This window comes from Eutrema salsugineum, unplaced genomic scaffold (genome assembly GCF_000478725.1).
Source record: "Eutrema salsugineum unplaced genomic scaffold, Eutsalg1_0 scaffold_10, whole genome shotgun sequence".
NCBI classification, from domain to species: Eukaryota; Viridiplantae; Streptophyta; class Magnoliopsida; order Brassicales; family Brassicaceae; genus Eutrema; species Eutrema salsugineum.
In genome coordinates this window covers 4,394,509-4,416,457 of record NW_006256908.1, presented here as the reverse complement: position 1 = coordinate 4,416,457, position 21,949 = coordinate 4,394,509, and the positions used below count along the sequence as shown (strand labels likewise).

Genomic DNA, 21,949 nt, shown 5'->3' with positions numbered 1-21,949 from the left:
AAGAGTGGCAATTATGTATCATTTTGGTTCGACCCTTGGAGTGAGTTCGGATGTTTATACGACCTCACGGGTGATAACACCAGATTCTGACTATTTTTATGGATCACTTTAATGTCTTTTACAGGTGTTTTTACTCTATTTTTAAAGGTTTTCAAAGGATTTCTATGTTTTCGGATTTTAAAAGACTTTTCAGGTAATTTGGGATAAAGAGGCATAAATTGGAACAAAAAGACTCTTTTGGATAAATGCAGACCGTCAGAACTCTCATGGAGAGACGAAGACTTTCTCACCGTCTGATCACCCTCAAAATTGGACAACTTATAGAAGAATCAGCCAGCTTTCAAATGCACTTGGTTTTGAGACATTCCAACAGTTGTATCTCAAGATATTCCATTTGCTCCGGAAACACTCGAAGACGGCCAGCAAGTCACGCGATCGCGGCCACCAGCCTATTTCCCGCGGTCACAAGCTTTCCGACCGCGGCCAATCACCTATTTCCCGCGGTCACGTTACTCCCGACCGTGGCCGGCCAACTCCGATTAAAAGCCCATGTTTCTGAAGCCCAAAGTCATTTTCAGCCTCAATTTCGGAACCCTAGAGACCATGGAGTATTGAAGACTATAAATACTTGTCATTTAGGTCGTTTTTAGACACAACCTTCATACTTTTACAGAAACCCTTTTCCTTTAGCCGTTTTATGCGATTTTTATAGAAGATTGTTCAACTCTGAGTTTTTCAATAGAGAAGCTTTATTTCATCTCTTTTCTTTACTGTTTTTATTACTTTTTATTAAAACTAATGATGATGTTAACCTGAGCCATGTCTGAGTAGATCCCGAGTTGGGCTTAGGGTTCTCGAAAGGGGCTCTCATAATCGATTAATACATCTAGGTTTATAGATCCGAGATTTTAACTTTGTTCTCTGTTTATTCTCGTTCTTATTGCATGTATGCTTGATTGATCACCTAGTATCTGATCTAGATAGTTAGTGTTACGAAAGTTTTCATTAAGTATCAGACCTAGAATGAAACAGGCGATTTTTCCGTAGGAGTGGAAACCTACCTGCAGCGAGATCGTGAGTACTGACGAGTCTTGTGCAGCTCTTGCGTTCTCTCCCTTCCAGGGCCAGAGTGGAAACCTACTGGTCAGGGTTGCGAGAAACAGTTAGTTATGATCACGACAGTGACGTAGTCATACCGCCGTACTTTAGCTCTAGATGCCTATATTTCGATATCTGTCAATCCCAATTTATAATCCCTAGTGTTAAAACCGATTATGATCCATGTAGAATTCCCAAAAGCTCAGCGTTTTTAGCCATAGTTTACAAACCAATCGATTTTTACTTGCTTATTTAGATCTACATTTCATTTGCTTTAGTTCGATATTTTGCTTGCTTCATTTGCTTTCCATTCGATTTTTCTACTTGCTCTTTAGGATAGATTTATTTGCTTTCTTTCGTTTTAGTTTAATCCGTGACAAACAACCAACCTCTAAAACCAATCTAGTCTAGACAGAAAGTAAGAAATCGCAGAAGGATGCCAGGCACACAAATCTCTGTGGATTCGATGCCTAAATACTACAACTGATTAGCTGTGCATTTGCGACTTTTATTTGTTTTTATTAAGGGTAAAACTTGTTCCCTCACGCAGTTGACACGCATCAAGTTTTTGGCGCCGTTGCCAGGGATTTGTTTTGCTGCCTTTTGTTATTTTTCTTGTTCTAATTTCTGTTCTAGACACCTGTCTAGTTCTTTCTTAAAGTTTTCTGAATTATCTTTCCCTTCTTTTTTTTTCTCTGAATTGCATGAATACCAGGTGCAGACCTGTAGAAAACATTCCAATTCTAGACGAGATAGACAGACACGAAAGAGAACTTTGAAGACTTAGACAAACGCAATGAATGGCCAACGACGACCAGTCTGGAGGTCCTGTTAACCGAGCTTAAAACATGGACCAAGACGGGTCCGAACATGGAGAAAATGAAGAGAACGATCCCAGAGAAGGTGATCATGCTCGACAAGATGTAGAAGAGGATGAAGTTCCTCCAAGAAACCATCAAAACCGCGAGAGAGAAGAACGTGAAGACCTTGATGCACTTATCAATGCAGCCGATGGTGACAACCAGGGGATGCAGCTGAATGGACGCGTTAACCGCCCTGTTCAGCCAGCAAATCAACAATGAAGACAAACCAGGAATCATCGCATAGCTGATTTCGATGCACCTACTCAAAATTTTCAGAACCGATCCGCAATTCAAGTACCATTTCCGAACCGGAATGAGTTTGAAATCAAGCCTCAAATCATCTCATTGGTGAAACAAAACCAATTCCATGGAGTTCCTTCTGAACATCCAATGGATCATATCGAGCTCTTTGAAGAAATCTGTAGCATGATGAGAACAAACCAAGTTCCAGCAGACTATTTAAAGTGTAACTTGTTCCCTTTTTCATTAGCACACAAAGCTCACCGTTGGTTGAAATCTTTGCCTGCAGGATCGATTACTAATTGGGAAGAATGTAAAACTGCTTTCCTGAACCACTTCTATACTAAGTCAAGGTCGAACTTGTTGAGAACCAAGATCTCAAGCTTTCAGCAAAGACCGACTGAACCTTTCTATGAAGTCTGGAAACGTTTTAAGGAGTATGAACGTGATTGCCCTCACCATGGATTTCCCAGATAAAGCCTGCTGAGCACATTTTACAGAGGTTTGCAATCAAAATACAAACTTTCGCTTGATACAGCTAGCAATGGAGATTTTGGACAAAAGACAATATCACAAGGAAGAGCCCTCATCGAGAATTTGGCTCAAGCCAATGACAATGATTTTCCTGAATATGATTGCTCGACAAAGCAAACCAGAGCAGACAACAAGGAGATAACCGAGTTGAAGAACATGGTGAGCCAGCTTTTGAAAAGCAACAATCGCCCAATTCATGTTTGTGAGACCAACAATGGTGCAGAGGATGAAGGACCTAGTGATATTGATCACATTAATCCAGCCTTTCAAGAAGAAGAAGTGAACTATGTAGGAGCACAAGCACCATATCCAAATCGCTTCAACAATGGCTTCAATAACAACTTCCAGAATACAAATTATAACAATCTCTCTTACCGCAATCGAAATGTGGAGAGTCCTCAAGATCAGTACTAACCACCACAACAAAAATCCTTCCTCAAGATCAGTACTACCCACCAAAATTTCCAAGGTGGAAATTTTGGAGGGACAGGAGCTTATCAACCGCGACAGCCATATAACTATCAAGGTACGAATTTTAACAATCAATTCGTACAACAGCAAGGAGTCACAACGAACAAGCTAGCTTCGCAAATTGGAAGACTTGAGCAGTCCATCCAACAGCTTGTTATGACAAACGAGAAATCATCTAAAGTCATGAACGTGAAGGTTGACTGCATGTACAATAACACGAACGGGAAGTTTGAAGCTTTATCTTCGCACGTCAAAAATCTAGACGTACAAGTTTCCCAAACAGCCAACTCTATGAAGAGGCAAAATGGAGCTCTTCCCGTAAGAGTTGAAGATAACCCCAAGAGATTTTGCAATGCCGTAACCACGCTGCCCGAAGAAAAAGCCACAATCGATGGAAAAAATGAAGAAACCCCAATCTTTGTACCACTTTACAAGGATGTCGATGCCAAGCAGCCACCATTCAAGGTACCTCAACGTTCACCGTTTCAAAGGTTTACAAAAGCCAATGATCCGGGACATTTTGTTTTCTAATGTTTCATTTCATTTCAGGAATCAAGTTCACAGACTGTCTATGCGATTCCGAAGCCAATGTCAACATCATGTCAAAGACATTTGCCAAAAATTTGAGCATAAAAACCTTAAAGACATCGACGGTCGAGAGTCATCTCAAAAAGATACTGAAGGGGCGATTCATGATCTACAAGTTCTAGTACAGGACAAGATTGTTCCAGCAGATTTACAAGTCCTGGAAATGGATCAAGACAAGGAGAGACCTCTCATATTCGGGAGACCATTCCTGGCTACTGTAGGAGCAGTAATCGATCACGCGAACCGGCATGCTGTCTTCCTCAATGTAGATTGCCGAAGGTTTTATCCGACTGTCCTAGATGATTTTCCAAGCAAAGGAAACCGGCCAAAAGAGAAAGAAAAGGAGAAGCCGGGAGCTTTTGCAAAGATCAAGATCATCATTCCAGTAGATGCAATATAAACTAGTGAGGGCCAAATCCAGGAGCGATCGAAAACACAAAAAGGGTTTTAAACAATGTTAAAGTCCGAAAGAGGAGTAAAGGAAAAAAGACGGTTCATCAAGGAGAAAAAGTTAAACCTCCAGCGACCAGAAATGATAAAGGCACATCAAGTGGAGTGCCATTCAAATCAGCCTGATTTTTCATGCCTACGTCGAGCTAAACGACTTAAAACAAAAGCGCTTAATGGGAGGCAACCCATTTAGGTACTCTTTCTTTAAGTTTTCTTTTCGTTTTTATAATTTATGTTTTCTTTTTCTTTTAAGTTTCAGGTATTCTTATAAAAACAAAAACACAAAAAATCAGAAAATTAAAAAAAACCAAGAAAAGAGGAGAGGTTTTTAGCAGCTTGGCCCAGCAGAAACCTGAAAGTTGGACGAAGGCCGCAAAAAAAAGGGCCGCGGTCGCGACCAACCGACCCGCGGTCACGACCAACCGACCCGCGGTCGCGACCAACCGACCCGCGGTCGCGACCAACCGACCCGCGGTCGCGACCAACCGACCCGCAGCCAAAGCATCATCGACCGCGGCACCATGAATGTGACCGCAGCCGAGCTTATGATCACCGCGGACGCGCGTCTTCTGACCGCGACCATCGGTCGTTGAGACGGGAATTCGAACTTCCGCTGCTTTTTCAAAAGTTTCCCGGTGATTCCCGGTGTTTCTCGGTGTTTCTCGGTGATTTCTTGGTGATTCCCGGTGTTTTCCGGTAATTCCCGGTGTTTCCGGTGATTCCCGGTGATTCCCGGAACATTTCCGGAAAAGCCCGTTAAGATTTTCCGTAAGTTTTAAATCCCTCCGTTGCGTACAAGACAAGGAAGGTAAGTTCCCATAAGCTTTAAATTCCCAGAAATTTCCCGTTTTTGCTACAAAACCGCTTTTTTAAGGGAAGGAAACAAACTTTTTGGATCAAAAACTCTTTTTTCTCTTCTCTTCCAAAAGACTTGGAGATTTAGGAGATAGAACATCTTTTTCAATTCTTAAGCTTTTTAAGAGATTCTTGGCCTAAACCTCACTCTTTTTTAAAGCTGATTTCAAATTTATCATCAAATCTTCCTTTCCAGCAAGGTATGAAGCTCAAACTTGCTATTTTTATTTGATTTTGAAATTTAGGGTTTTCTTAAAAAGCCCAAATATTGGTTTATTAATGGTGGAAATAGCTTAAGAACAATAGATTATCCTTCAAGGTTATCTGAAAATCGATTTTAACACATAGCTTAAGAGGAATTGATATTTTTGAAATTTGGATTCTACATGCTTTATAAAAATCGAATTTGGAACAGAAAAATTGATGAATTTGATCAAGTCTTGTGTGATTTGTGATTAGTATTAGGTAACCTATAGATTTAACATAGAAATTGCTCACTTAAACTGATTTTAGAAGATTTCTATGTTGAGAACATCAAAAATCCGAATGTGGTCATGAACTACTCGATTTCTTCGATACAATGTCAATTATGCTTGCTTGTGGTTTTAATTATTCTCTTGATACTATGATTAGTATAACTGATCGCTAATGTGTTAAAATCAGCATCCATGTTCACTCTTTTTCCAAGAATCATCTCATCTTGTAGGAAAAATGGAACAAAGCAGATCCCGAAGAAGCCGTCACACTGGTGACAGCTCTGAGGACATTCCCGAAGATGTTACTCTTGGAGAGTACATGCTGAACCAAGCCAGACCGAGAAGAAGAAATTATGTGATGAGACTGCTCCAGCACTCAAGAGAAACATGAGCAATTCCCGAGCCACCACAGATCTGATACATTGGGAAAGAGATCAACCCAAGAGTGGACTATGCAAGACGTTTCAAGAAGCTGAACATCAAACCGACGCCCTGCATTGATTATCATACCCTCGAGATGCTTGGAATTAGAGAAGATGTAATCTGGTACATCGATGCACTTAAGCTGAGACCCTACATGGAGCTGAACCTTCCAACTTATCCCGAGCTAGTCCGTAAGTTCTTAGCAACCGTCACACTACATCACACGAAGAGGAGAAACCCCAGAGCATCTGACGGTGTCTTGTCGTTCTCTATCCGCGGACAGACTTACTCACTCACCATTTCTTCACTTTGTGAAGCTCTTAAGCTTCCATACACCGATGGCATTCACCTTGAATAAGAACCCGATTTTAAGCTATGGAGAGAGATGGGTCATGGCGTCTATGATAGCGGGAGATCCAAGTCAGCCCTTTTTACTCATCCTGCAGTGAGAGTTGTGCACAAACTCTTAGCACACACGATTTTCTCTAGAGCCAACATGGGATGTGTTTTGAAGACCGAGCTCATTACACTTCAGATGCCATTTATGGACGACCCACGACTTGCCTGCAATACCTGGATCATAGCACAGAACATGGTGAAGGGGAAGCATGATTTACATGGCTGCGAGGACGCTACTCCAGCTTACGGGAGCGCTATTACAGCGATACTACAGGCTGTATGATTCGACTTCTCATCTGATGGTCCACTTCCTGACGTCTGGTATGACGTTCTCTATCTCTCTCGAGATCACACTATCTCTCGTGATGAGTTTTTACCCTCTGTGCCTCGTCTACCATTTACCATTGGCCAATACATAGTGGCCAAGGCAAAGCACGATGCAGTTGCAGCACGTGCTCACTTTCAGCCATCTGTTTCGACCGGCCACACTTCATCATCGACATCATCACACACACATTCTGACCTGGAGCGCAGACTTTAGAGACAAGGACGACGCTTTGAGCGCGTTGTCACTTTCCTACAGGAGCAGCACCAGTTCGAAGCAGACACATCGGAGGACGAGTGATTAATTAGCACTTCATTGTCATTTGACAGCCATCATGGTTCTATCATCATTTTCTTTTCTTTTATCTTATTTTATTTTCGCTTTTATTCACCATCTTCTCACCAACTTTTTCACACTGGAGACAGTGTGATTTAAGTCTGGGGGAGGATGTCTATCCATACTAATCATTTTCTTGCTTTTTCTTTCAAATTTCAAGTACTTTTTAAATTTTAATATGTAACCTATTCGACCTTAAGTATTTTTCAGGAATGTTTGACACAAAACTATGATGATTTAGACCTGCAAGCTTCTACTCTACGCATGATAGCTCATTTGTGGTTAGCACTAGACTAGGCGGTAGCTAGAATACTTGCACTACGAACTCCCACCAGAGGACTTCTATTCATGGAGATTCTTTCTGACAGGATATACTAGCTCATTTTATTTGACCTTAATATTGATATCTAATTTTCTCATCATTGATTTTAGGCAGGCATCGAGATATACATCTAGGACGTCTTTTGCCCTCATTTTTACCACTCTTTGTCGTCCTAGATGGCCAGTTCATCTTTATCTGGTACCATACCCTAAATCCAAAACCCTTGTTTTCAATCCTCATGCATTCTCTCTTTAGTTTATATCAGCAGATATGTGCAAAAACGTCGGAGAGAAGAGGAGCGACGCAGTTTTCAGTCACTCACAAGGAAGACTGAATGGAATTGGGAAGGAAGAGTATCAGAAACCTTATTAAGCTTTACAAGACTGATTTTAATTGGTAATTCCGTGCTCTCTATAACTCTATATCTAAAGGTGTTCCCTCTTTCATAAAAAAAAAAATGAATGAAAAGAGAGAGGAAAACAAAAAGCCTAATGAGTCTTAGATTGTCGAAATTTTTGGAGCAAGAAGCAACCACTATTCGTTTAAAGAGCTATGGTTTTGAAAGATTTACAACAATCTAAGTCTAAGAGAGTTAGGAGAGAACCTGAGGAAGAAGACCAGGAATCTATGGCAAGAAGAAAGTGACTGAAAACTCTGGATACCAACAGCTTCACTCTCTCTTGCGGTTTTGCATAATATCTGGCATCCTCTAGATCTTCAGGTAATCCGTAAACACTTTAAGCCTACCCCTAGAATAACCCTTTTCACACCTAGCCTAGATTGCTTTGCTTAACCTTTCTTTGATGAGAACCACCAAAATTTTTAATGAATGTTAAGAGCTAGTTGAATGAAGTTAGATCTTAGTGCAATAGATTTCCGCATGACGGATTAACGGACTAGTTATGCCCGTATTGCTAGCGAGAATTTTCTAGGCTATTCCCGATTGATGCATAATGATCGATATTGGTCTAGAAATTTGGTCTCTGAGATTTTGTTTAGTTCCTGCGTTTTCAAACCTCTCACCGAGATTTGGTCTTTGTTTTGTTTGAAGACAAACAAAAGACTAAGTCTGGGGGAGTTGATAACACCGGATTTTGACTATTTTTATGGATCACTTTAATGTCTTTTACAGGTGTTTTTACTCCATTTTTAAAGGTTTTCAAAGGATTTCTATGTTCTCGGATTTTAAAAGACTTTTTAGGTAATTTGGGATAAAGAGACATAAATTGGAACAAAAAGACTCTTTTGGATAAATAAAGACCGTCAGAACTTTCATAGAGAGACGAAAACCTTCTCACCGTCTGATCACCCTCAAAATTGGAAAACTTATAGAAGAATCAGCCAGCTTTCAAATGCACTTGGTTTGGAGACATTCCAACGGTTGGATCTCAAGATATTCCATTTGCCCCGGAGACACTCGAAGACGGCCAGCAAGTCACGCGACCGTGGCCACCAGCCTATTTCCCGCGGTCACAAGCTTCCCGACCGCGGCCAACCACCTATTTCCCGCGGTCACGTTACTCCTGACCGCGGCCGGCCAACTCCGATTACAAGCCAATATTTCTGAAGCCCAAAGTCATTTCTCAGCCTCAATTCTGGAACCCTAGAGAGCATGGAGTATTGAAGACTATAAATACTTGTCATTTAGGTCGTTTTTAGACACAACCTTTATACTTTTACAGAAACCGTTTTCCTTTAGCCGTTTTATGCGATTTTTAGAGAAGATTGTTCAACTCTGAGTTCTTCAATAAAGAAGCTTTCTTTCATCTCTTTTGTTTACTGTTTTTGATTTTTATTAAAACCAATGATGATGTCGACCTCAGCCATGTCTGAGTAGATCCCGAGTTGGGCTTAGGGTTCCCGAAAGGGGCTCTCATAATCGATTAAGACATCTAGGTTTATAGATCCGAGATTTTAACTTTGTTCTCTGTTTATTCTCGTTCTTATTGCATGTATGCTTGGTTGATCACCTAGTATCTGATCTAGATAGTTAGTGTTGCGAAAGTTTTCATTAAGTATCAGACCTAGAATGAAACAGGCAATTTTTCCATAAGAGTGGAAACCTACCTGCGGCGAGATCGTGAGTAATGACGAGTCTTGTGCAGCTCTTGCGTTCTCTCCCTTCCAGGGCCAGAGTGGAAACCTAATGGTCAGGGTTACGAGAAACAGTTGGTTATGATCACGACAGTGACATAGTCATACCGCTATACTCTAGCTCTAGAACCTTATATTTCGATATCCGTCAATCCCAATCTATAATCACTAGTGTTAAAACCGATTTTATCTATGTAGATTTCTCAAAAGCTCAGCGTTTTTAGCCATAGTTTACAAACCAATCGATTTTTACTTGCTTATTTAGATTTGCATTTTATTTGCTTTAGTTCGATATTTTGCTTGCTTCATTTGCTTTGCATTCGATTTTTCTACTTGCTCTTTAGGATAGATTTATTTGCTTTCTTTCGTTTTAGTTTAATCCGTGACAAACAACCAACCTCTGAAACTAATCTAGTCTAGACATAAAGTTAGAAATCGTAGAAGGATGCCAGGCACACAAATTTCTGTGGATTCGATCCCTAAATACTACAACTGATTAGCTGTGCACTTGCGGCTTTCATATGTTTTTATTAAGGGTAAAACTTGTTCCCTCACGCAGTTGACACGCATCAACGGGGGAGCGTGAATTCATCGACTTGGAGATTCCACAACAGGCTAAGGTCAGAGAAGTACTTGACAGGATGAGAACACGAAGGCACCAGAGAACTCTGTACTCTAACATTGAGAGGGAGCTACAGAATCTTCGCCAAACAAGAGAGCTAAATGCGGAGGATATTGTACGCTGTAAAGACAGTAATGGTAAATCAAAAACAAGATTTAGTTCCAAGGAGACATAGCACCAGATTAGAACCGCAAAACAGAATGTCAATTGGCATAAAGGGATCTGGTTCTCTCAGGCGACTCCCAAGTTTGCGTTCATGGCTTGGCTAGCGTTTAAGAATAGACTGGCTATGGGGACAGAATACAGCACTGGAATGTGAATGCAAACTCGGTGTGTGTTTTTTGTATTGACCCTCTGGAGACTAGAGATCACCTCTACTTTGCTTGTGTGTATACCAAGGAAGTTTGGGAGATATTGGTTGAAAGACTTCTAAAGGACCAGTTCGTAAATGAGTGGAGTGATGTTGCAGAGCTTCTTATTCAACCATTGAGGCACAGATCCACCATGTTTCTGATCCGGTATGTGTTTCAAGCCTCAATTCATGCGATATGGAGAGAAAGGAATAACAGAAGACACAGTGAATCCCTTGTTACGGTGCAGCGGTTAACAAAGATGCTTGACAAGAACATACGGAACCAGCTTAGTTCTATTAGGAGAAGTGGTGATCTAAGATATGAGGACGGCAGAAGAGAGTGGTTCTCCACTTGATAATCATACAAGAATGTTAGCACAATCTTGTTAGCTCCCAAAACAGTTCAATCACAGTTGTAAAAACGTTTATTTTTCTTTAATATAATTTAACATTAGATTCAAAAAAAAAATACTTGAAGTTAACGAAACCAATGAAAATGTAAGAGTAGTAATACGGGAACTAACACAGAACACAACACAGGGATTTTCTCTTCAAGTTATTTCACTAGTAAATCTGTTTGTAACTTACAAGTATACAGAACTCGATTTAGAGCAACCTCAAGACACACCTACACTAGCCTCACTTGTCCTTGAATCGATACGTGATTCAAGAACCTCTCACCCAAATCCCTTAGCACACTAGCTCACAAAAACTCTCACAGATTTTCGCTCACCCTTTGCTAAGTATTCTCTCAGTTGTGTGAAAACCCTACACGGTTTTTTACACGCCTATTTATACATAATAGGACTTGCGGCTACTCCTCGCCTAGATCCTCCTTCTGATTTCTCCAAATCTTCATGAGAATCTTCACCTTCCTTATCTTCTCCTAAGATAGAGGAAACTTGATATTTTCTTCAAAGATCCTCCAAGATACTCCAAGCTTCCTATCCACGTCAGCTTCTCGACTCTTGAAGTGTCCAGCACGTCCTGCAGCTCCAGCTCAGCTTCCAGCTCACCTCCACGTGTGTAGATTGCTTCGCAAGTCTTCCTGTGTCAGCTCCAGAGCTAGTCGGACTGCTACACGTGCTCCTCCAGCCTTGTTTGCATCTTCAATCTCCCCCTTTTTAGCATATGTGCTCCACAAGTACCTGTTAGGGAAATCGAGACCAAACAAGCAACAACAAGCACACTATAAGCCACACACAATTCTGGGAATGATTCCAAAAGATTCTGATTAACCAAAAGAAACTCCAGGAAACCAATGGAGTGTAAGTCTTAACATAAACGAGTTCAAGGAGTTAAGAAATAAAACACAATGTCTTAAATAAAACTCTCCTTACTCCCCCAGAATTCTAAAACCCCCAAAATAAAACCCCCAAAAACTCCCCCATAGTTCATGCATCCACCGATTTCAATCTTCTCCCCCTGCTTGTGAGCACAGATGTTAAAAACAATCGATGAGCAAACATAATTCGAAGGTTCAAATAGGGTTTAAGTGGGTTTACCTGTGACTGCAGCGCGTAACATGGCCGTTACTACCCTGAGTTGCTCAAGAACTGACGCCACATCTTCAAGGGCTGTCCTGATTCCCTCTGCATCAGCTGGAGCCTCAGGCACTCGAATCACTCCCAGACTCACGTTGTTGACTCCTCCAGTTGACGTGTTCGACTGGGCAGCGGTTGATTGACGCGGACTCGAGGTTGAGGGACGCGATGTCGAGGCAACTCCAGTCCTCTTTCTTGCCTCTTTCTTTCGTTTCTCCTTGGCCTTTTCCTCAGTGACAGCAGCAGCAGCTTCCTTCTTGAGAAACGTTTCCCCACTTCGTGGATCCTTCTTGTATTTGGTCGCGAAGATCCACATTTCACCTTCTTCGAGCTGCAGAATGAGCTGCCTCTTGATGACCTTGCTGATGAGACAGGGAAACATCAACCATCGTCTATCCCCCTTGATGACCTTGCTCAGATCAAGCATCTGCTGGAAAATCATCCGCCCAATGTCAACATTGATTCCGTGCGCCAGCTTATAGACCAACCTTGCCCGTTCCTCAGAGATGTGGTGCTTATTCGTCGAAGGGACCCAGTTGTAGGATGCGATGACCATCAGTGCAGCTATCCGTGGAGGAAAATCTCTCGAGGTTAACTCAGCCCATGTAGACTGATGCCCTTGTGACAGGTATCTTGATACCTCAGAGATTGGCACAAGATCTGCCTCAGCCTCTTCTTTCCTTTCAGCTTCAGTCAGAGGCTCGCGGCGTAAGGTCTCATTGATGATCCCTGAAGAAATTCTGACTTTAGCTCCTCTGATTCTCACAACAAAAACCTGAGATGGATCACTCGGTGACTCTGGAGGTAGCCCTGCATAGAACTCTCGCACCACCTTGCTCATGTATGGCTCGAGTTCTGTCACCGTCCACCGCATTCCGCTCTCACGAAGTACCTCAAGGTACTTCCATTCATCCTCTTCATCCACATCTACAACTCGTTCGCTCCAGATGTGACGATCCTTGAACACCTGGAATCGTTCATCAGACACCACCCTCTTTTTGCTCCTGAGGTTGGACTTCTTCTTTTTCTGCTTGACATGACTCGACTCAGGTTCTGGGCAAGGAGCGGCTGGGGTTGATTCAGCTCTTGGTTCTGAGGTTTCAGCGGATGTGGTTCTTTTCTTTTCTTTCCGAGCTCGCTTGGCAGTCGGGACCGTCACCATCGCCAGACTCCGCTTCCTTTTGACCTCGTCGATTTGCTCCTGAACCGACATCTCCTCTGGCCGCTCGTCTGTCTCAGATGGCGGACCTCTGCCTTCTTCATTCTCAGGCACCACCTTTTCATTGTCATCGGGCTCAGCCTCTGTTCGGGTCTCCGATGCGGCTTCTTTATCCTCCCTCAGTTGATCGGCACCTTGCGTTTCAGTTTCTGCTCGAGGGCTTTCTTTGTTTTCTACCTCGGGATCATTCACACCATCGTGTTCCTCTTCTTGTGCCACCGATTCAACCTGAGCCTCCACGGGAAGGGGAAATTCTTCTCCAAGATCCTCCGGTGATTTGGCTGATGAGTCTCCGCCTTCGTCTGCAGTGGCGAAGGATTCGCTCTCGCTGCCGGTCCCCTTTCCTGTTCCGGACTTCTCTTCGCTCTGAATCACCGGTGGATTCTGTTCTTCACCACTCGATCCATCGATTAGGTGAGGAGACGAAGCATCACCTGTTGCATGTGCCATCTTTGACTTTGATTTCTTTCCGATGAGCCCTCTTCATGTTGCAGACACCATCTTATTCACCGATTTGGACCAAGATGCTTTGAATTGAGTCACACAAGTTCTCTGCACCTAGGGTTTCTGAACAGTTCGATGTAGCGTCTCTTCCTCTTCCTCTCCTGCAAATATAGCAACATCGCTTCGATTTCCCTCTCCTTATTTGATTTTCCTTTTTCTTCATGGGCTGCTGTTGGGCCTATCTACATAAGCATCATTTGTCCACGGCCCACTTCCTGTTCAACCATGACAAAACCTTTTTCTAGCACAGGAGAATCCGTTAGTCCACAACAAAGACCACGACAGTCATTGACACATTTAATCCAAGAAGTTTTGTGGAGACTAACATGAATAGTAACCGTTCATATCATCATACCTCAACCAGCTTTTGAAAAACAATTTTTTTTTTTTTTTTTTTGAGATTAGCTTTTTACCCAGATTCACAGATGACACATAAGCTGATTCAGCACATGACTCGAATGATGACTCCGCTTCTTCTTGATTCTTTGTGCCTCACCAGGTTTGATACTGAGACTAGCTTTCACACTATCTTGTCTTTATCACGCTCTTCATCAGTTTTCAACCTTTATCCAGCAAGAGAGAACCTTAGGTACTTGTCACATAGTATTTTTTATTGGATACACTGTGACTTGACAGCTTCCTTTCTTTTTCTGCCTTGGGTTTTTCTTTGATCTTTGGACAGGTCTTCTTTTTTATGTAAGACCTATCTCTGAAGTATAGATTATCCTGTAGCTCAGTCTTATCATTGTGATTTCTCAAAGACCGACTTACATTGCTTTCAGGCTGTTTGGTACTCTCTGTGAAACCTGTACTGATGTCAAGACATGACGACAAGATAGGTAGCTCTTTTTCTCCGACCTTTAACCCTCAAGGCTGAATCGAAACGTTATGATCATCCTGAGCCTGTACCTGTATCAGTTCTGCACATCTCAAAACACTTGTTAAATTCCACAAACACCAATTGCATTTCTTAGGGTGACAAAACGATTAAATTCCAGTGGTTTTGTGAATAAATCAGCCAGTTGAGATTCAGTGACAACATGCTCGATCACTACCTGTTTTCCTTCCACTAACTCACGGAAGAAAAATACTTGAAGTTAACGAAACAAATGAAAATGTAAGAGTAGTAATACGGGAACTAACACAGAACACAACACAGGGCTTTCTCTTCAAGATATTTCACTAGTAAATCTGTTTGTAACTTACAAGTATACAGAACCCGATTTAGAGCAACCTCAAGACACACCTTGATTTGCTACACTAGCCTCACTTGTCCTTGAATCGATACGTGATTCAAAAACCTCTCACCCAAATCCCTTAGCACACTAGCTCACAAAAACTCTCACAGATTTTCGCTCACCCTTTGCTAAGTATTCTCTCAGTTGTGTTGAAAACCCTACACGGTTTTTTACACGCCTATTTATACATAATAGGACTTGCGGCTACTCCTCGCCTAGATCCTCCTTCTGATTTCTCCAAATCTTCATGAGAATCTTCACCTTCCTTATCTTCTCCTAAGATAGAGGAAACTTGATATTTTCTTCAAAGATCCTCCAAAATACTTCAAGCTTCCTATCCACGTCAGCTTCTCGTCTCTTGAAGTGTCCAGCACGTCCTGCAGCTCCAGCTCAGCTTCCAGCTCACCTCCACGTGTGTAGATTGCTTCGCAAGTCTTCCTGTGTCAGCTCCAGAGCTAGTCGGACTGCTACACGTGCTGCTCCAGCCTTGTTTGCATCTTAACCAAGATTTATGGAAAATATCTTTTTCACTTCCAGTTCATGCAACAGTCAATAGTTTTCATGTAATATGGCGAGAAAGAAATGACCGTAGACATGGAACCGGCTCCTCATCTCTGCAGAAGTTGATCACGTTCATCAATGAAGGGATAAGAAACCGTTTCAGCTCGATACCAATGCAAGGAGATAGTTGATACGAAGCTCTGGACTGAAAATTTGATTTGCATCAAGACCAGAATACAACCAAGGATGAAGCTAATGATTGAAGATCTGTTATAAATTGTTTATTTTCCAAAAAGCTCGCATATTTATATGTAGAAATAGTTTATTTTTTTTGTTTGAATAAAATTTAAAATTCATTCAAAAAAAAAAAGTCATTAGTTTTCAGATCCGGCAGTACAACGCCTTCTCCTTCTCATTCATCTGCCCTAAATTAACATTCCAAAACAAACAAAAAATATGGATGAAACATGGGAGACCAAAATCTATGGCGGCCTTTCTCTGTTGAAAGTTTGGTAGATACTACACAATTGGAAGAGTAACAAAAATTAACAACAAACTGTAACTGAAGGAGAATATGACTCTAATGACATGGGAACATTGGAATCTCTTAAAAAGGGTAAACACGGATTGGGATGGTAGAAGTTGAAAGAGCTCGCAGTTTGAGAAGATTCGAGAAAGAAAATGTTGAAGAGCAATCCTCGAATAAATTAGGAAGGAGGAAAGCATATAGCACTGCAATGATGTCAGCGTCTAACTTGGTTTCCAAGTAGATATTAGAAGTCTTAAGTGTCATTTTTACCTGATGTGTATTAACTAAAATTATGTCACCTTCTTAAACCATGAAAAAAAAAAAAAACTGAGGTGTCATTTCCTGGACCTACACAAAAGGTTTTATAATATTGATTACAAACCAAGTTACAATAATGTCATCCCGTAAAGTACCTCACATGGCAGAATGGGTTGGTCTTATGCTTACCACGGGTGATCTAAATAATTTGGATCCCAATCGTAATAAACTTAAAGTAGTTAAGCTTTAAGAATAACAAACTCTCTTTATTAATGTTTAGGAAAATAACTCAAAACCTAAACTCCAAAACTCTTCATCTTTGTCACAACTTAACAAAGCTATTTATATAGGTAAAACACAACACTGTTTTCCTTTTCCTAATAGAAGAATATTTCCTAATCCTAAAGGTTTTGCCTCTTATCTCTTAACCTACTTGTTAATGAGATATCTTAGACTATAAGCTACTAGAAACTACTAGAAGTTTATCCAACATTCACCCCTTTAAGCTTCAAGTAGTTTTCTGACAAATCTTGTACTCCAATCAATGTCCTCATCTGTTTGAACTTGATTCGTGCAAGTGCTTTAGTGAGAATGTCTGCACACTGTTCTTCTCCTGGTACATGCTCGACCATAATTTGGTTTTCTTCAACACATTCCCGAATGAAGTGATAACGCTTATGGATATGCTTGCTTCGACCGTGAAAGACTGGATTCCTTGTAAGCTCAATCGCTGATTTGTTATCGATTCGAATCAGTACTTTCTCATGCTTCTTTCCGGTGATTTCACTCAGTAAGTCCTGTAACCATATAGCTTGTTTTGCGGCTTCAGTTGCGGCCATGAATTCAGCTTCACATGAAGATAAGGCCACTCTTTCCTGCTTTTGTGAACACCAAGTACTGGGAGCTTCTCCAAAGTAGAAGACATGACCTGTAGTGCTTCTTCCATCATCAGGGTCAATGTTATGAGAGCTGTCGCTATAGCCCACAATCTTTTGAGTTCCTCCTTTTTTAAAGATAAGACCGTGACTTATGGTTCCTTGAAGGTATCTCAAAACTTGTTTTAGTGCATTCCCGTGAGATTCTTTGGGGCTTTGCATAAATCTGCTCAAAATTCCGACTGAAAAAGCGAGGTCCGGTCTGGTGTGAATGAGATATCTTAGACACCCAATTCTTCTTTGATATGTGGTGGCATCGATCTCTGTTTCTTCATCCTCTCCTTTGGACAATACCAATCCGAAGTCCATCGGTATGTGAGTTGGGTTGCAATCTTCTAACCCTGCCTCTTTTAAGATTCTGCGAGCATATGCTTCTTGTTTCACTTCTATTTGATCTTCAGTTTGACTTACTTCCATCCCAAGATAGTATGTAAGTTTACCAAGATCTGACATTTCGAATTGAGAGGACATTCCTGCTTTGAACTTGCTAATGAGCTTCGCCGAGTTTCCTGTTACAAATAGATCGTCTACGTATACGGCCACAACTAGAAGATCATCTTCTTCTTCCTTGCGGTATACGGAGCTTTCTCTTGAACATCTTTTGAACTTCATTCCCTTTAAGATTTGATCTAGCTTTGTATTCCATGCTCGCGGAGCTTGACGTAACCCATACAATGCTTTTGAAAGTTTAAACACTTTGTGTTCTTCTCCCTTCCTTTCAAAGCCTTCAGGTTGCGACACAAAAACTTCTTCGTTTAGCTCTCCATGCAAAAATGCCGTTTTGACATCCAGGTGATGGATCTCCCATCCTTTTGATGCAGCTAAGCTTAGAAGTAACCGAATCGTTTCAATGCGAGCTACTGGTGCAAAAACTTTGTCGAAGTCAATTCCCGATTGTTGTACGTATCCTTTGGCGACGAGACGAGCCTTAAACTTGTTAATTGATCCATCTGCGTTCTTTTTTATCTTGAATATCCATTTAAGACCAATAACCTTTGCTCCTATGGGTTTCTCCACAAGTTCCCATGTCTTGTTCTTGTTAATCGAGTTTATCTCTTCTAAGCAAGCTTTAGTCCATTCTTCGACATCTTTTGCTTCATGATAGCTTGTTGGTTCGCCGTTAATTGATAAGAGGAGCATCTCGCTTTCTCTCTCAACCAACATTACGAAATCTTCGAGATAACCTGGTTGTTTTCTTGTACGAGTGGAGCGTCTCGGTTGAGGTTGCTCTGTATCGGGACTCTGTTCAGCTTCATCAGGACTCTGTTCTGTTTCTTCCTCGTTTGGCTCGATAATCTCATCGTCGTGATTATGAGCTGGTGTCTCCGTCTTGTTATCTCTCTGAGTGTCATCGATCGTGAATGGTCCATGTCCATTATCTGTTATCGATCCCCAAGTCATACGGAACATTCCTGGTTCGAAACTGATGTCTTTATCGGCTCCCTTCCAATTCCAGCAAGTTTCTTCTTTAAAAATTACGTCACGACTGACCACAATCTTCCTGGTAACCGGGTTAAGAAGTCGATAAGCTTTGGATCCAGTCTCTGTTCCAAGGTGAACTAGGGCTCTAGATCGGTCATCGAGTTTTCTCAAGTTAACTGGTTCCACTTTAGCATACGCGAGACACCCAAATACTCTTAGGTGTTCCAAGCTTGGTTTTCTGTTTCTGAGGCATTCATATGGTGTCTGATTCTTCAGTGCTCTTGTGGGAGTTCTATTAATTAGATATGTTGAATGCCTTGTCGCCTCTCCCCATAGAAAGTTCGGAACTTTCATGGCCTTTAGAATGCTTCTGGTCATTTCCATCAAGGTCCTATTTCTCCTCTCAACAACCCCATTATGTTGAGGAGTATAAGGTGCTGTCAGATGACGTCTGATCCCTGTTTGTTCACAAAAATCTTGGAACTCCTTGGAAGTAAATTCACCGCCTCTATCGGTTCGCAGAGTGATAATATCCTTTTTCAATTCTTTCTCCACTTGTTCTTTGAAGATTTTGAATTTTCCAAAGGTCTCACTCTTTTCTTTTAACAGAAAGCTCCACATATATCTTGTATAGTCGTCTACTATAACAAAGATGTATCTGTTCTGCGCCCATGTAGGTGGTGATATCGGTCCGCATAGGTCTGCGTGGAGTAGTTCCAAGACCTGTGAAGCCCTGTACTGAGTGGCTTTTGGGAATGCTTGCCGAGCTTGTTTTCCCACAAGACAAGATTCGCAAACTTCTTGTACACCTTCTAACTTCGGTAATCCTCTTGCCATCTCGAGTGCGGACATTGCTTTTATGGCTTTAAAGTTGATATGACCGAGTCTTGCGTGCCACTTCCAAGTTTCTTCTTCGAGTTTTGAGTGTAAGCAGATTGGGTTTCCTATCTGAAGGTTTACTTTGTAGAGTCTGTTTGGAGCTCGAAGTACCTTCACAAGAAGTCGTCCATTGGGATCGTGGAGAGTAAGATAGTCATGTCTCATCCTGACATCACAGCCATACTCGGTGGCTTGTCCAAGACTCATTATGTTACTCTTTAAGCCCGGGATGAAGTATATGTCTGTCACAAGTTGTTGTTCACCCGTCTTGCCTTGAAATAGTATCGATCCCTTCCCTTCAATCTTAACACAGGAGCCGTCGCCAAACCTTACTCTTCCTTTGACACTTTCATTCAGCTCAGAGAAGAAAGAACGCTCTCCTGTCATATGGTTACTTGCTCCGTTGTCCAAGTACCATACACCTTTCTCGCTTGTGCCAGTCTCGTATTTCTTAGGCATTACGTTTTCCTCGTTTAGATAAACGATTTCATGCATATAAAGTGCTTCTTCTTCCTCTGTTTCCTCTGTTTCGGCGATGTTGGTCTCTTGTGCCTTTTGAAGTCTGTCTGGACACTTTGAGGCGAAGTGCCCGAATTTGTCACATCGGTAACATACAATTTTGGACATGTCTCTCTTTTCTCTTGTTTGAGACTGAGAGTTTGATCGACCTCGTCCTCGTCCTCTGTATCCTCCTCTGCCACGCGAACTCTGTTCGGAATTTGCATATAGTAGCTTTCCCTGTGTCTCGTCGGTATTTTCTTCATCGAAAATACGTTCCTCGTAGGCCTTGAGTCTGCCGATAATGTCTTCAAATCCGGTTGTCTTTAGATCCAAAACTTGTTCTAAAGAAGCGATGATATGAATGTATTTCTGCCTTGGTAGACTGTTGAGGAATTTCTTTACCAACCGTGATTCCTCAATTGTTTCTCCGAGAGCTGCCGATTTAGACGCTATCTCTGATAACTTTCCCGCAAAGTTATCAATCGTATCACCGTCTTTCATCTTTATTCTCTCAAATTCGGACATAAGAGTTTGCAACCTTGCCTCTCTTACCCGATCTGCACCCAAGTTTCGTGTTTTAATAGCTTCCCATAACGCCTTTGGAGTTTCTTGTCCGCCAACTTGCAATATAAGATTCTCCGGAACTGATTGAAAAATCAGTCCTGTTGCGATGTCGTTTTTCGTGTTGTCCTCCGATCCAGGCTCGATTGTATCCCAAACTTTGTGTATGCGAAGCATGACCCTCATCCGCATCGACCACACGGTGTAGTTTGTGGTTGTGAGCATTGGACATTGAATAGAGGAAGGTATAGTCTCCTTTGTTTGAATCGCTGGAACTATATCTCCCATCCTTTCGTATCGAATGATCTTCGTTATCTGCTTAGGGTTTTGATTGATATTGTTTGCTGAGCTCTGATACCAAATAAAGTAGTTAAGCTTTAAGAATAACAAACTCTCTTTATTAATGTTTAGGAAAATAACTCAAAACCTAAACTCCAAAACTCTTCATCTTTGTCACAACTTAACAAAGCTATTTATATAGGTAAAACACAACACTGTTTTCCTTTTCCTAATAGAAGAATATTTCCTAATCCTAAAGGTTTTGCCTCTTATCTCTTAACCTACTTGTTAATGAGATATCTTAGACTATAAGCTACTAGAAACTACTAGAAGTTTATCCAACAAAACTGTGTAACTCTCTTGGTGTTTGAAGATTTGTAAAGCTTTCAATGTCTTGCACAAATCATTCTTTCAATGTCTCAAGTTGTTAGTGAACTTAAATCATGTCTTATTCTAACCTCCGACAACTTGTGGACAAAAGAAGATCTAAACATGGAGTCAAGAAGTTACAAGATTGTATAAGAGCGTCGGCATCAAAGCGCAATTAGCAAAGGCAAATTCATCTTCACATGCTTTAACCAAAACAAGAACTTCATCTTCACCTAATGAATAGTGTGGTGGTTCTTTTATGTATCAAAAGTGTATTTTATTATCTCAATTTTCGTGTCTGACCCTACTGGCCCTATTTCCTTAACCTGGTACGTACATAGGAGCTTGGTCGAACCTAGTGATTGGACAGCTATCCAATGTAAGTTATTTTTTTAAAACCATGATATTTCTTATTGAGTTATTTTCTAAACACTTTGCAGTTTTATTCTTTCAAAATAGTCATTTCTATCTATTAGGTAACTTTTTTTTTTTTTCGAAATCGTGGATACGATAAAGTGGATGTGAACTAGTGGATAGCTGATTAAACCCAGATTTTAAAAACAGTAAATATTTTTTCCATCTGTTTTTTTTTTTGTATTTTTGTGTATTGTGAAATACATAAAACAATTTTTTTTGTTTGAATGAGTTATAATTTCATTTTCTCATTGTTTTAAGATCTATTATATTGTATTTTATTTATCAAACAAGAAACTTTTCAAAAACATGTATAAAATATTTATAAAAAAAATCAGAAGTCTAAGT

At 41.1% G+C, this 21,949-nt stretch overlaps 1 pseudogene; it reads right to left on the bottom strand.

Annotated features, from left to right (window-relative positions):
- Positions 1-2,567: 2,567 nt before the first annotated feature.
- Positions 2,568-2,668, bottom strand: LOC112081746 (annotated as a pseudogene).
- Positions 2,669-21,949: the final 19,281 nt, after the last annotated feature.